The sequence below is a fragment of the Patagioenas fasciata genome, chromosome 19 (genome assembly GCF_037038585.1).
Source record: "Patagioenas fasciata isolate bPatFas1 chromosome 19, bPatFas1.hap1, whole genome shotgun sequence".
Lineage (NCBI taxonomy): Eukaryota > Metazoa > Chordata > Aves > Columbiformes > Columbidae > Patagioenas > Patagioenas fasciata.
The window spans coordinates 6,072,147-6,084,830 of NC_092538.1; the positions used below are offsets into that span (position 1 = coordinate 6,072,147).

A 12,684-nucleotide genomic window follows, 5' to 3' on the forward strand; every position below is an offset into this window, starting at 1 on the left:
AAGTGCACAACTTTGTAATGATCTCAGAGAAATTGCATATACAAAATGAACAACAAACCTTGCTAAGGTCTCAGTGAGTTGCCGGACCTCAAAATTGCTTTTGTAGAGAAGAGGGAAAGGAAAAAAAAAGAAGTTAGTTAGTTTGCTAACCAGGTACCTGCCACTGACTTGAGTCCTCCTTTCCCACAGACTTCTTGTGCAACTCTGGACAAGTCATTTGCTCTCTCTGTATCTCAGATCTTTATTCCTGCCACACACACCCACCCCTGGCCTTTAAAACAGGGCTACTCAGCCTTGGCCCTGCCACCTGAGGACTCGCTTCTCCCTGTTCCCACCCATCTGCACTGGCCAGATCTACCCCCAGAGCAAAATCTTTTCCAGTGAAGTCCTGAGCTTTTAGGTCAAATCAGCAATTTAAGCAGAAGACTCATACTCCAGACTACTTGCTGGTTTTGTTTGTTTGCTTGCTTGCTTGGTTTTTGATGGGGTGGGTGGGAGAATACTAATCAAACAACAACAAAAAAACAACCCAGAGTGCTACAGTAAGCAGAAAAAGGGAGATGGAATCAAAACCACTCTCCTGCACCCTTGCTGGAACTTTGCACGTTCCACAGTTCCGAATTGTGCAATGGGGGTATCTTCTCCTTTCTCCCCAAAAGCGGTCTGAAAGGGGAAGAAAGGAGAACACGGGAAAGCGTTCTTGTTCTTTAGATATCTCTCTTCCCTATCCTTCTTCTGGCCACTCAAATTTGAAAAAGTATTCTTACTTAGTTCTTCCAGCAACAATTTTCCTATTATAGTAATTATTTTAGGAACATGACTAGTCATAGGCCTTTTGAGCCATTTTGTGTATTACCAGCTTCATAAGGTAACTTATTTTTTGCACCCCGTTAAAAAAGTTCAAAGCGAAAATCAACAGTAAACTGTCAGAGTTTGAGAGTGGGGGGCTAATTGGAATGAGTACTGATCACAGTTTACGACTCATGCATGAAGACAAGAATCTATGGCTGTTGTTTCTTTTTTTAAAGAACTGTGTGTTTCACACTTCAGACTAAACTGAAAAACAAAATAGCATCTAGTATTTTTGGCCATTTTCTGAAATCTGGACTCCTTTGCTTCCGCATGCTCAACACCGTAGTATTTAATTCTATCTTAGTTTCATGAAGATCTAGTTCTTCATGAACCAGAAGGCAGGTTTAATTTAATCACGGGGAAGTGTGTATTAATATATATTTCATATATTTCAAGAAGGGTCTTTTTTTGGTACCGTCTTAGCTCTCAACTTCCTAAGAGAGGATTTAGATATAGATTATGGGCATCTCTCCCCAATCCTGCTCAAGGGAGCTCCATGTAAGTCACCTTGTGTCTGGAAACATTCCAGAGTGTGTCAACTTAATATCAGGAAGAAATTTTTGCTCTCTATTCAATATTATCACTACTGCCTTTTCAACAAACTCAAGAGATGACTATACTTGGGAGCACTAACCAGCATGGTTTTGTAGAGATTAAAAACTTCATCTGCGCCCACAAAAAGATCTGCAAAAGCCATTTAAATTACTCTGAAGAATTCCAGTTGCTGCCCTCGGGTGAAGCGGGGCCTCCGGCAGGCTCTGCAGGGCCGCGCTGCGCCGCTGGGTGGCGCTCACACACCGACACTCCCTGTGCAAACCGGTCATTGCCTTTTTAATTATTATTATTTAAGAAAACCCAACAGCAGCAGGCAGAAGTAAAGCTTAAACAGCGTGTCGGAGACTCAAACTGATGAATCCTAGCTGCTCGCGGCAGAGGGATTCATTAGCAATAGGAAGTGAAACACTCCAAGTTGCGCCTGTTTTCTTTCCCCCATCTTTGTTCTACTCAAAAGCACAGCGGTAGTGGATCTGCACTCTACATCCTTCAGGACGAATATTTTCCATATTTGATGCCCTGTCACATCTCAGACTTTGTAAGAAAGGCCCCACACGGTAGGTCGTTGGGATTTAACTCTTCCTCTCAATGGCTTAAATGTCTTGTGATCCAAATGTCCTTGGAGTTTCTGGGCCGCATCCTCTCTTGCTCTCAACTCCTGACACCTACTGCTAGACTTGAAGTTTATAGACAGTTAAAAGCAGATTTTTAACTAATAGTGTTATGGCAAGAAATCAGTTCTGCTTTTCTAAACTGGAATTTCTAAATCCCACATTTTCCAAAGATATAGTCAGTGTAAACAGGAAATGATTCTCACAAACACCAAACCATCAGCTCTAGACTCTTCTTAAACTTTTGATTCCCCTTCTGCCCTTCATTAAGGCTTCCAGATGCCACATTTGCTTTATGCTTTTTTGATGCTGTACTAGCTGGCCGTTTTTCTGTCTGCAGCACCAAACTTGAGAGCTGGGTTTGTCACGAGGAACCTCAATGTTAAATATACCACAACTCTCCCACCGTTACTGGCACCAGACGTCCCCCTCCCTCACCTCAGTGTCACAAGCCATATCCTTCCATCCACTCCATTTTTCACTGCTGGGTACAAGCCTGCAGTCGCTTCTAAAAGGCTTAACCTTACCCTGTCAGCATTCATAGACATCATAGCTATCCTGCCTTTAATTGCCTATTTGTCCTTTCTTCCGATTACAATTTTCATGTTCATGCAGACAACGCCATGCCAAAAAATTCCTGCAAAACTTTGTGACAACCCACTTTCGCAGTGCGGGCTGCAGAATGCTACTATACAAGTCAACTTTTGTTAGATAAGATTACAGCTCATTTCTTGAGAGCAATTTTTTTTCCTTATTTGTTAATTTCTGCCACTCAGGTTATAGAGTGACTTGGAGCAAAATGCAGTGTATGCCTGCACAGCTTACACTAGGGGTGCCAGGTGCCATTACAATCTCAAAAGTAGCTTTTTATCCCTCTCACACTCCCGTCACCATCTCTGTTCTCCTGATGCTTCATTTAAGCAGGAGATCTCATAGCTGTGTCATGCAAGAAGTCACCAGCAGTTAAATCCTTACATGGCAGCAGCAAGTCAGAACCTGTTTATTCGAGGCATCGGGCGCCAGTCCACACACACAGCAACGTGTTTTCTTACACCATTCTGAATTCGGCTGCAGTACCAAAAGTTGTTTTGACGGCTGAACCTGACAAATGCAGCTGAGACTCCCCAGATGAACATGCACATTTGGTGGCAGCTGCAACTGGTTGGCTGATGCTCAACAGGCCAAGTCATGGGAGTTTGCCACATTTAGGAAGCTGGCTTGTTTCAACAACTGATGTGAGAGCTTCCAGTTTTCCCTGAAAGGATTTCCAAGCAGTTACTACAAAATGCCTTCAAATGTATTTAATTATCCAGATATCCTTTAAGGGGGGATGCTGCTGCATCCATGAACAGCTTTTGAAGTTTTGCTAGAGCTTTTCCAGAAAGCTGCATGACAAGGGGCATTAACAGTGAACCAAGATGTCAGAAAGATACAATTTGATTGATTAACTACAAACTTTTCCTATACATTTAACAAAAAGCAGCTTTATTAACCCACTGAATAGTAAACGGCAACAAGTCTGTGAAATAATTGATACAGAAAGTTGGGGAATGACCTATTAGAGAGCAGTGTAGGGGAAAGGGACCTGGGGGTCCTGGTGGACAGCAGGATGAGCATGAGCCAGCACTGGGCCCTTGTGACCAGCAAATGGTACCTGGGGTGGATTAGAAGGGGGGTGGTCAGTAGGTCAAAAGAGGTTCTCCTGCCCCTCTACTCTGCCCTGGTGAGACCACACCTGGAATATTGTGTCCAGTTCTGGGCCCCTCAGTTCCAGAAGGACAGGGAACTGCTGGAGAGAGTCCAGGACAGGGCAACAAAGATGCTGAAGGGAGTGGAGCATCTCCCGTGTGAGGAAAGGCTGAGGGAGCTGGGGCTCTGGAGCTTGGAGAAGAGGACACTGAGGGGTGACCTCATTAATGTTTGCAGATATCTAAAGGGTGAGTGTCAGGAGGATGGAGCCAGGCTCTTCTCGGTGACAACCAATGATAGGACAAGGGGTAATGGGTTCAAACTGGAACACAAAAGGTTTCACTTAAATTTGAGAAGAAACTTCTTCATGGTGAGGGTGGCAGAGCCTGGCCCAGGCTGCCCAGGGAGGTTGTGGAGTCTCCTACTCTGGAGACATTCAAACCCGCCTGGACACCTTTCTGTGTATCCTCATCTGGGTGTTCCTGCTCTGGCAGGGGGATTGCACTGGATGAGCTTTCCAGGTCCCTTCCAATCCCTAACATTCTGTGATTCTGTGATTCTGTGACTAGATCTACCAATACTGATTTTAGAAAGAAATAAATAGGCTGCTTTTTGTATCTCACCTCCCTCATGCATCATGCAAACAAAGAAAAGTAGCCAAAAGAAATATAAAGTAGTCAAAAGAAAACACACACTTGTGTGTATTTGCAAGCACATGTGGGAATGGTCAGCATTTTGAAGTGTACATATTTTAAACCTATTGTGACGGAAGCAAATTCATAAATCACGAGATTCTGCAAATAATTGAAATATGGATTTCTGCAAGACTTGGTAATTTTAGTGTCTGACAAGATCAGAAAAATGAAATTCAACATAATTCTGGTAGGCAGATAGTTTAATAAATGTATGCCTGGACCTACCTGAAATATTCCACTCCAAGGAGATTCAAAGACAACGATAATGAGTACAAAAGAGCTGCAGAGTGGCAGAGAGTTAGGTAAGAGGCTGTGTATTTTTGTAAGGTTCATCACTGTGGTCTCTATTTGAACCAAGACTGCACAATAAATCACTTTTGGTTCTGAACCCAGTCTGCAATGATAAAATGCAAAGATAAACTTGGACTTAGACATTAATATCTGGGTTGCATGTCTGGAGGGATGGCAGTTTGACCTACAGTTTAAACCAGTGACTGACCTGACACAAGAGCAGGCTACTCAAGCAATGTAATCACGCATAAAATTCGGCATGATTTTCAGTTTCAGATATATTATAGGATCAATAGTCTATCCTCTTCTCATAAAAGACCATATTGCAAAACTCCAGGGATGACTCATCTACTAACGTGTATATTTTCCTTGCATTTCAGTCCCCTGGACTGATGCACATTTGCCAAGTTGTTATTCCCTTGGAATATACACACGGCCTGTACTAGCCAGACAGGAGGGAACCTGCATGCTCTCCTTCAATGGGAGTTTGAGAAATTCTGCACCTTTAATTTGCTGAATCTGCTGTATCTCTGTACTGCTGGTGGGCACATTTAGTCATGATTAACATTCTGGTAGGTACTGCTAATGACTTAAAATACTGTTATGAAATATTTACGATGTTAGAATAAAATTTAGCAGTTGAATAATCAAGACTAGATTGCCAACGGTTTTTCTTCAAACCTTTGCAGGCAGAACTAGCAGTATGAGCCATTACTTGATTTGTGTGTCTCTTGCCTTTCCATGCATCTTGTGGAACAAATATGTAGCAAGGGACTGAACCACCCAGCCTAACAATCTTTGAGAGTACAGTACATTTTATGAGAAGCCTTCTGTTACCAAAAATCTTCAAGAAAACCAACTGGACCACCTGTTTCACTATATACTTAATTAGAAAATATCTGCTTGGAAGAGTCCCATTCAGTGAGTTTCAATAAATGCTACATTTTTAGTTACTGCATCCCTTTTACCTCCTCAGCCTGCTTTATTTCATGTTGCCTGGGTAATAACATAAAACATAGCGTGGATCCAGCATAAGCATACTTTAGCCTTGTGACAGCAGCAAACAAAGTTTACACACTCTATACTGTAAAATCCACTTTTTTCATTATTACTGCCAAACAAGGGAGGGCAGGGAAGCCTGTTCAGACTCTTTTCCCATACCATTTTAATTAGAAAACAAACTGCAACTTTATGAAAAATGTATTGGGGTGCTTACCTAAATAACTCATTTCACAGGTAACACTGTCCTCGGTTATATCCATATAATTCTGCCTCAAAAGGTATAGCAGAAGAAATTACAGTTCCAGCCCATAATCACAAAGCACACTCTAATTCTATTAACTGTTACAGCATTCTTCTCTGGAGGGGAAAAAAAAAAAAAAGGTTAAAAAAAGTTTAAAAAAATCTTCTTTGTAAGTGAGAACATTTTGCATTAACATCAGACAAAGGAGGAAGCTGCACATCACTGGAACAGAGCAACAGAGCTTCCTCTTCTAGCTGAGATTTATTCAAGCACAGAACAGCTCGTGGAGGTCAAATGAGGCATTATAGTTACTATGCACCCAATATACTATTTTGCTAACCAATTTAACTGCTTTTGCTTTTGCGATATTTTAGCTCAAGCTCACTTTTAGTGGTGTACCTGATAACTGGATTTCTCGCATTTTATTATAGGATTCTGGATGCTTCTGCACAATTATAGCAGAAAAGGGCTGTGAAATCTGCATGGATTTGGGAAGAAAACCACGGAATTAAATGCCTATTTAACCTATGTTTTGACCTTTCTACCACAGTGAAATTTTCATTCCCAGAAGAACCATTAGTTGACCACTGCAGTCTTCACTTCTGTACACCAGAGCCCTCTTTAATTAAGAAGGCAGCATAACACATAAGGAGCCACTTATTATGAGTAATGACAAACAGACAAGTATTGACAACAAAAATGGGGGCCTGTCCCTATGAGACCTTTTTCTTCCCAGCCTCGCTACCTCCAGACTGAAAGAGAACACTATTCTGCAAGTGAACACAGTATTCTAATCACTACAGAAAATGTTAATGTTAGGGTTAACTAAAAACTTGAATAAAGATAGATTTAATTTAAGAATAATCCCATTTAGTATTGAGAATGTCTTTACTTCCCAAAAGAGCGTCCTCATAAACAAAATTCACTGTCACAAAATTTACTGTCCAGAAGCTGGATTCACCCTTTTGGAAAATACATGAGGCATGAATGTTAGCACTGGGAAACAAATTCTGCCAGCAAAAAGAGAAAATTTTGGTCATTTTGAAGCTCTTAGTTATACTAACCCCAGGATGCTGATGTTTATGACACTTATTGTGCAAATATTAGGAAATAGTTACAGTTAAAAAGCAATTTGACGTAAGTGGTATCAACCATGATACGTTTTGCAAAATGTGAGCAAAAGCAAAGAATTTGCCAGTTTAAAAAGGCAAAACAATTTTTAAAGTGTCATTCTTTATTTTAAACCAAGCATGTCTTGTCCTTTAAAAAACATTCCTGTTTAAAATAAAATGTGAAATAAAGGCAGCCCACACTACAGTGACATCTAGAATCACTAAGTACAAAATATACAGGCTTGCTGCAGAAATTTCAGAGCAAGTCAAAACACCAAACTGGTGGGTGTTTCTGAGTAAGTGGCTCGAAACAGCATATTGAGGGCTGAACCAGCTTTTTATGACACCAGCTTCATCTGCAGGTGCAGAAAGGAAGTGGATTCTTCATTTCAGTTTATTCAACAAGTTGATTTTGAAAACTGGTTCATTGAGACATGGGAAGAACTAAACTGGGGTTTGAAAAAGGAAGCCAGCTTGTTATTCCCTTTTCCACACTATGAGCAAAATGAAGCTGCAGGATGATTAGTTCTAAATTGTGGGAGGTAGTATTAATATCTTGGGAGCTAGGGGAGCTAAGAGAAAATTTTCATCTCTGATGATTCCTTTGTGCATTTTAACTGAATCCCACCTAAATGTAACTTAACAAAAATCATCAGTTAAAAGCTCACAGCACCTGAAAAAACAAAAGACCTCAGATAGTACTTACAGACTTTAAAAAAGGTTTTAACAGATATATATTGACATATCTTAAATCACTGATTACTCCTGTCCTTCTGACTGACAAAAACTAACATCCTGCCAAGCACAAGGAATCTGCTATTATTTAAGAAAATAATTAAGAATTATAAATGTAAAATAAGATTAAAATAAATAATGTAAATTGATATTTCCTGGTTTCCATTTGAATTCATGAATCAATTATTTAAATCTCTGCCTTAAGCCAAAAATAGAAAAGGGAAGTAGTGAAAACAGTATTTTAACTTCTGGCATCAAATTTATATACAAAAACCATTCTCAAATATATGGCCTTATTTTCTTCAAGTAACAATACTGATGTTTATTTTCTTCCAGTAACATGCCAGCATTTCAGAAAAGGCAAACCAATTACTACCTGCTTCATATTTCACATCCTTGTATTTGTTCCAAGGACTGAAAACTGATGCAGCACTGGATCTCATGACTGCTTTCCATCAGATGTATTAAACTGATTGGCAATTAGGTCGGGCTTTGCAGGTAGCAAAGCAAAAACTTCTCACAGTTCTGTAGAAATGCAAGCTAGAAAATTGCAATTATCATTTTAGTTTAGCCCTTCCCATAACTATCACACAGAATCACACAGAATCACACAGAATGCCAGGGATTGGAAGGGACCTCAAAAGCTCATCCAGTCCAATCCCCCCGCCGGAGCAGGAACACCCAGATGAGGTTACACAGGAAAGTGTCCAGGTGGGTTTTGAATGTCTCCAGAGTAGGAGACTCTACAACCTCCCTGGGCAGCCTGGTCCAGTGTCTGTCACCCTTACTGAGAAGTTGTTTCTTCTCAAATTTAAGTGGAACCTCTTGTGTTCCAGTTTGAACCCATTACCCCTTGTCCTATCATTGGTTGTCACCGAGAAGAGCCTGGCTCCATCCTCGTGACACTCACCTTTATATATCTATAAACATTAATGAGGTCACCCCTCAGTCTCCCCCAAGCTCCAGAGCCCCAGCTCCCTCAGCCTTTCCTCACATGGGAGATGCTCCACTCTCTTCAGCATCTTTGTTGCCCTGCGCTGGACTCTTTCCAGCACTCCCTCAGAACCCACGGATGCATCCCATCCGGACCCATGGATGTCCAGATTGCCTAATTGCTCTCTAACCCAGTCCTCAGCAACCCAGGCAAACTCCTCCGTTGTCCTGCCTTCCTCTGGGGCCTCAGCGATACGGGGCTCCTCAGGACAGCATCCGGCAGAGTAGACAGAGACAAAGAAGGCGTTCAGTAACTCTGCCTTCTCTGTATCTTCTGTCACCAGCACACCCACCTCGTTCATCAGTGGGCCTGCATTGCCTCTGGTGTTAGTTTTATCTGACACGTATTGGAAAAAGCTCTTTCTGTTGTCCTTGACCCCTCTCGCCAGGCTTAATTCTAAGGAGGCCTTAGCTTTCCTAGTTGCCTTCCTACACTCTCTGACAACAGCCCCTCCTTCCATCATCTACAAACTCTCCTCTTCCCCTTGAGCATACCCAGCAGTTCTCTGTTTAACCACGCAGGTCTCCTGGCTCCCTTCCTTGACTTCCTACGTGTCAGGACGCTCTGATCTTGTGCCCAGTAGAAACAGTCCCTGAACATTAACCAACTATCTTGGCCCCTTTACCTTCAAGCAGCCTTGCCCATGGGATTTCCCCTAGCAATTGCCTGAAAAGGTCAAAGTTTGCCCTGCTGAAGTCCAGGGTTGCAATTTTGCTTGCTAACCTGCTCCCGCCACATGAGATCCTGAACTCCACCATCTCATCGTCGCTGCAACCAAGGCAGCCCTCAACCTTTACCGCTTCAACCAAACCCTCCTTGTTAGTGAGGATGAGGTCCAGCAGTGCACCTCTTCTAGTCAGCTCCTCCACCCTTTGCATCAAAAAGTTATCATCAAAGCACTGGAGGAACCTCCTAGACTGTGGCTGGCCGGCCAAGTAGTCCTTCCAGCAAACATCAGGGAAGATAAAATCCCCCACCACAACCAGGGCCTGTGATTGTGAGGCTGCTCTCAGCTGTCCGTAGAAAGCCTCATCAACTTCGTCACCCTGATCTGGTGGCCTATAGTAGACGCACACAACAGTATCAGCCTTGCCAGCCTGCCCCTTAACTTTCACCCATAGACTCTCAACTCACTCCTCATCCGTGCCTGGACAATACTCAATACAGTACTATTTTGGCATTTAAGCCAGTCCTTCATCATAAATTTATGCTGCTTTCATTTGCTGTCTTATTTTGGAGTCAACTGTTTCTTGCTAACAATGAGGGAAGAAATCCAATTTATTCTGAATTAATTTTGTCCATGTTGTGTAAAGTGAACACATCTCAGGTGGGCATTTTACCCTGATCCTGACATTAATGACTAGGCAGAGTCTCAGTTTCCTAGCTGAGAATGATTTCTGTGTAAGTAATAGCTTAAGCTTATACAAATAAAGTTTAGAACAAGGTCATTCTGGTTTACCCAGCTCTTAAATAGCACCTTCCTGCCAAAACTCTGAGTCAACGCCACCATAAGAATCCGTAAGGATTTCCTGCAGTTCCACAGGCTGTTTTACCATGACCATTCCTGTCAAAGTTGATTCATACCAGAAATCTTATCCAAAAGTTACATAAAAATACTTTGTTTAGGTGTCACCCTTCAGTGAACAACTTGGTCTACATGTAAAGAGCTCCTCCCTGGCTCAGGGAATCGTTTTCCACGCTCATGCCATAACTGAAACCTTTATCTATAGTCAGTGACCTAGGTGGAATACTGTTGGATTTATTAAGGAATGACAGACAGACAAATGGTGAGGTTTGTACATTAAAGCCATTGTGGTTTCATGTATCAGGGAATGGAAGTCAGGACCAGCTCCTATTTCTGGCTCCAATACAGGCTTGCTCTGGCATCTTGGGTGAGATGTTTTAGCACCATGGACTGTCACATCCTAACTACTTAGACTCTTACAGAAGAACGGAGATTCTTATCTCTACAGAAGATCATCAAGGATTAGTGTTAACCCGGCAGGACTCTGATTGTAGTTGGAGAATCTAAATATTGCTACAATACAAGTAAATACAAACATTTTCATCATGTTCTGCACAGACGTATGTTCTGAAGAGATGTGCTGTAGCAGCTGCAGCAGTTCCCGTACCAGGTTTCTCTCTGTTTGCCATGATAGTGATTCACTCATTCATTTTTTCCAGGAAACCCCCTTCTTCCCCCCTACCCAACTTCCAAGTGAAACATGAGCCCAGCAACATTTGAGTAACAGTTAAACTTTTGAACTTGTTATGTAGGAGTAGCCTTGAACTTACACAAAATACTTCTGGCCAATCCACTGCGTCCAGCCCGGGTTTGGTCCCCTACTTTATTTATAGGTCATACCTAATTGCAAACAAAACAGCTTTTAGTCCTTGTTACACTCTTATTCAAGCCAGCAGGGAGCTACGAATCAAAGAGAAAATACAGTGAATTTCTGTCTCCTTTTTCCCAAATTCTTTCTTAACAAGCAATTTTCAGAGCATTTGCCTTTATGATACACATTCATGGTTATAACCAAATGTTACCTTTGCATACAATATATAAAGAAGTAATTTGGATTCTACTGTTCACAGCAAACTCGGTCGGGGCTCATTTTAAAAGAGATTCCTTAGAGCAAACTACTTTTGTGTCTGGGAATGCACAGCAAATTCAAGTGTAAGGGCATAGACCAGTACACCACAGCTCAGTAAACTGATATTTTTTTCCTGGTGACAATTTGGATCCAGAATATAAACCCTTAAAAATATTTAGCCTCTACTGATAAGAGAGCAACTTGTTTGCTAGATATTAACTGCAAGCAACTTAAGCCTGCAAATGTTATAATGGATGTATAAATGGTCCCTATTTGCCTGAAAACTCACATTGCTACCATTTAAAATATTCCTTCACTGACTCCAACGTGTAAAATTAGATGAACATTACAGAACATGTTACATGGAGCTATGCCTGTCTTACCATCAGCTTTTTGTTTTTGCCAAGGAGCTGAAGTAGGGGAGCAGATGTTGCTAACAGTGTGAATCCAGCTGGAAGACTCTCTACTGAACAGAAACTGTCTACTAGTGTAATCTGTGACTTGTGTTGTGAATGAAGAATTGGGGGAGAAAGTTAAACGAAAGTCATCATATTCAAGCAAAGTAAGATGCCGAATGTGAAACCTTGATCCCTTTTAAGGTGTCAGAAAAACTTCCACGATTTCCTACTTTAACCACAAGATGAATGATTATGATGATACACCCTTGCCAAGGGAAAAGATTAATGTAGTAAGGACCACAGCAAATGGCTGTAAGATCTGAACAGTCATTATACAAGAAATGGTCTCAGGAAAGAGAAAGTAATCTAAATTCTTATTACCCTTCCATTTAATGCAGAGATGGGAGTGACAGTTGCAGAGAGGCTATGTGCCAAAGGCAGTAAAACAAAGTTAAGAAAACCGTCTCTTCTATCTTGAGATCTTTTCCTCCATGTTGCCTCAGCAAACAGTAAGGTAAGGTGTTTGTGCATAGGGAGTAGATATTAACAGAACAGAAGATCACTTCATCTGGCCAGGGAAAGGTTTTACCTCTTTTCAGATAGCCTGTTGTGTTTAAGGACAGGCAGCATGAACTGTGAGCCAAGAGAGTTCCCACTCTGCTGTGGCATGACAGCTTCATTTTCATGACAGGATTCCATGAAGTCTTTCTTGCTGCAAGGAAACATTAAACTAGTTTATATCTTGGTCACACACCTGCCCTCAGCAGCAGTAGCCATGTTCTACGTTCTGCAGCTACACATAAGGTGATTTGATACAGCAAAGTTAGAGGACTTTAAGTCACTAATGAAACACATATTACTTTTATAAGTTAGGGTTGAATCTGCTGCCAGAATAAAGGAATCCAGGTAATCTAT

At 41.5% G+C, this 12,684-nt stretch overlaps 1 protein-coding gene across 7 annotated transcripts in view; it reads right to left on the reverse strand.

Annotated features, from left to right (window-relative positions):
• The window catches only part of LOC136109923 (protein spinster homolog 3-like), a 43,217-nt gene that overhangs the window by 27,292 nt on the left and 3,241 nt on the right, over positions 1–12,684 (reverse strand). For 2 of the 7 annotated variants that reach the window (XM_071817118.1, XM_071817117.1), the window contains 5 exons: positions 12,359–12,481; positions 11,073–11,142; positions 5,910–6,052; positions 4,628–4,796; positions 59–97 (listed from right to left, as the gene is read on the reverse strand). The exons of 1 other annotated variant lie outside the window; for it this stretch is intronic. The gene's annotated coding sequence lies outside the window, so the exon portion shown is untranslated. Of the gene's footprint in view, positions 1–58; positions 1,237–4,627; positions 4,797–5,909; positions 6,053–11,072; positions 11,143–12,358; positions 12,482–12,684 lie in introns of those variants that run through there. 4 more of the 7 variants (XM_071817119.1, XM_071817115.1, XM_071817116.1 and 1 more) reach the window with 4 other exon arrangements.